This window comes from Carcharodon carcharias, assembly GCF_017639515.1.
Source record: "Carcharodon carcharias isolate sCarCar2 chromosome 38 unlocalized genomic scaffold, sCarCar2.pri SUPER_38_unloc_1, whole genome shotgun sequence".
NCBI classification, from domain to species: Eukaryota; Metazoa; Chordata; class Chondrichthyes; order Lamniformes; family Lamnidae; genus Carcharodon; species Carcharodon carcharias.
Genome location: NW_024470775.1, coordinates 2,717,166 through 2,720,997, shown reverse-complemented (window position 1 = coordinate 2,720,997; position 3,832 = coordinate 2,717,166).

Below are 3,832 nucleotides of genomic sequence, written 5' to 3'. Positions count from 1 at the left end.
CTAAGGGAAAAGTTGCTGACTATCCCCCAATGGGACATAACAATGCAGGGAAAATTGTTGTGTGGAAATCACATCCATAGATGTTTAGTGTCAGTCATACAGGATGTCCTTAATGATGTCCTGCATGGGAAATGGGCTCAAGAGAAGTCCATGAAGGAGCTTTCGAAATGCTTGAAAAAAAATCTCATATTTTATTCCAAACATCTCGTTAATCCTTCCATACGCTTGTGCTTCCCATGCTGTTGGAAGACTGTTAAAGCACAACATGGTGTCGTTCGACAGCAATGCCTGAGACTGAATGCAAGTGACTGACCACAAAACTCACAATGAATACTAACATCCAGTTGAACATAGTCCCCACTGTGAACACAGACCCTCTCTCAATACTTGCCCTACTCTGAACATAGGCACCAAATGAGAACATACCCCCTCTGATTACAGAACTCATACTGAACAAAGATTGCACTCTCAGCACAGGCCCCACTCCAATAGGTCTCTCTGTTGATGGGGGAAATCTACAATGGTCCACAGGGAGCAATGTTTTGATCACAGCTCTCTGTGATAAAGGTTAATGAGCTGGAGTTAGATATATAGGGTAGATGTTTAACCGTACATCCTGTATAAATCGCAGAAAAAGGGTAGAGAATAGTGAGGTTTATAATGTAATTATTCGTACACAAAGACTCTGGTGAATGGTGCAGAAACAATTTAGACGAATGTTAACACAGAGAGGTAAGAGGTACATTTTGATCGAAACTATAGGAACTGGCAGTGCACAATAATGGCAATATTTTCAACGTGATTCAGGAACAGAGAGATCTGGCAACTTGGGTCAGAAATCTTTGAAAGAAAATTTGCGAAGTTTCCTCAATAAGAAAATGACACTCCTGACTTTTTCAAAGTAGGAATGGAGCACAAATGAAAGGTAGCTGTTCCTAAACCTCTTTATAACGCACTGGCAATACCCAGGCTAGATAATTGTTTCTTAATATGGGCAATATGCTTTATGAAAAATGTAAATGCCTGAGTGAAAATGCGTAGGACATTGACTAGAATGACTATCACGGGTGAGTGGCTTCAGTCATTGTGCATTGACTGGGGAGGTTGGGATTATTCTCCTTGGAGCAGAGAAGGTTAAGCAGAAATGTAATTGAACCATTCAAGATCAGCCTGTCGATGGAGTAAGTAAGGGTAAAACGGTGCAAGTGGCAGAGCTGGTGGGAATTAGAGGGAAACAGATAACGGAGTTTGGCAAAAGAACCGACGGGTGAGATGAGGATACATATTTTTCTATAATGTGACTTGTGTTGACCTCGATGAATAACTTATGTAAGTACATTGAGAGGACTATTGGGGAAGAACTAGGTGCAGTGGAACGAATTGAATAGTTTTACAGAAAAAAACTTGCAGATACATGAAGGGCTGAATGGCCGCGTTTTGGGCTGGAATTCTATTATTTTATAAAATCTGTTTTTAGTTTTTCTTTCCAAATTTAACTGCCTAACCCTCCAGCAAGCGAAATTGCTGTTTCTTTATTCAGCTCGTTTTATCTTCCTGTGCATGTAACAGGAGCAAAGTGGTCATGTTTTATAGTAAAAGCAAAATTTACACCCATAGCAACATGGTGCCGTCAGGCACAAAATCTGTTTACATAAAGACAGGGATCACTGGCTCTCAATGGAGGAAACTAGTTCATTGGCCACGGGGGTGGAATGTAAGGAAGTGAGCCATTTGGAAACATCTTTAAAATATCCTGCTGAAAATATTCCAAGAATCAATTTGATACTTGCACATTTTTTGTAATCTGCAGTCCCTGAATGCGGGTAATACACAATATGATATATATTGATTAATATGGCCCAAAACCGATAACAGACTCTGAAAGCAGACTCCACACTGACCAAAATGCTACACTGACCAGAACCCCTGCCCTATGCACAGGCACCAACCTATGGAGTCTAACCACACTCTAATCACAGACCCCAAACTGAACAGGAAGCTCAATCCGAACATAACCCTTAGCCTGGATTTATAAAGCGACTTGAACACAGAGCCCACTCTGTAGAAATGTCCCTGTATGAACAGGTCGAGCAGGGGCGCAATTGGAGCATAAAACCCACCGTAAACAGAGTCCCCAACCTCTACAAAAACCTGACACTGTGCACAGAAATGGACATAGAACACCGATACTATTCTGAACAGAAAAACCATTCTAAATAAATTACGAATAATTCACTGACCTGGGATCCCACTCTCAAAGGTACTTGTTATGATCAATGCCGCCACTTTGAACATAGAACTCTCGCTGATCACAGACTCCTTTCTGAACACTTGTCCATCTCTGAATATCGATGTCAAGCTGAACACAGATACCAAGACGGAGCTTTGTCTGAAAATTCACGCGTCTCTCAACACTTCCCAAACCCTGAACAAAGGAACGACTCTTAGTATGGTCCCTACTTTCAGCACAGGCCCCACGCTGACCACCAATCATCTACTGAACACAGAATTTACAATGAACATAAACCCTACGTTGAACACAGAGCCTAATCTGACACAATATCAAACGGAACCGAATCTGAATACAGAATCAATGCTGAACACAGCGAAACCTGGAACACATGTCCCACATTAATCATAATCCCCACCTAAGCCCAGACAACACACGAAACACCACTCCAACCTGAACTAACATAGGTCTCAGTCTGTTGATGGAACAAACTATTGCTAATTCCCATGGGTTTGTTTAGGGACCTGATCTCTCATTGATATACGTTAATGAAAAGGAATATGTTGGACATTGTATAAATAATTTGACGTTTGTTTGAGTATGAAATGCTCATAATGTAATAAGTAATGAGGAGCATGATAATAGATGGACTAGAACATGGACAGTCTGGTGAATTTGATGGACACATGGTAAGTTCAATTTAACACATAGAAATATGAAGAGATCAATTTGATTATGAAGAATATGGGGAGTCTGTATCGGCTAAATGGTACATATGTAAATGGCTTGAAGAAGCATAGAGTCATCGGGCCAGATGTGCACAGATCATTGTAGGTGGAAGACCATTTGTTAACATTGTTTAAGAATAACACAATGTCATTGGATTTATTACCAGGACAAGAACACGAAATATATATAAATATATATATATATTTACTTAGCAATTTATAAAACATTGGTTAGTACCCAGCTGGAGTATTGTTTCTATTTCTGGTAAATACACTCTAGAATTGGTATGAATGCCTTGGAAACATGCAATCGTGATTTATTAGTTCGGGTACAAGGGACGTTGGGAAATCAGTAAATGTGGGGAAACTGTAGAAGCTTGGTGGAGCCGGGAAGTTTAAAGGGGAATTTTCTTCGAGGCATTCAAAATCAGGAAAAGTAAATACTTCCATAGAGATTCAAGCAGCAGACAGTTCGGTACCCAGAGGGAAAGTAATTTACACTGATTTGTCAAGAGTAGAACGAGGGGTGATTATTGCACAGCCAGTTTTTGTGACCGAGAACAGTGCTTCGAGGGAAATCAATGACAGGACAGCAGACAAAAAATGGTGGCAGTGGGAAAATCTGAACAATCTCAGCGAATAATTGCACATGAATGATGGGCCGAATGGTCTCCACCTGTTCTAGATTATTTCTTGACTTCAAATAATCCTCTTCTGTTTTTTTTTCCCCCTTTTTAACTGATGGTCTCAATGACAGAAACAAACTGATCATTTGTCGAATGAAACCGAAATTTTACTGACAGAGCAACAAAGTCACCTCAGTGACATAAACATTGTGATGCCCCACGGGAATTGGAGTGACCTGGTTCGCTGC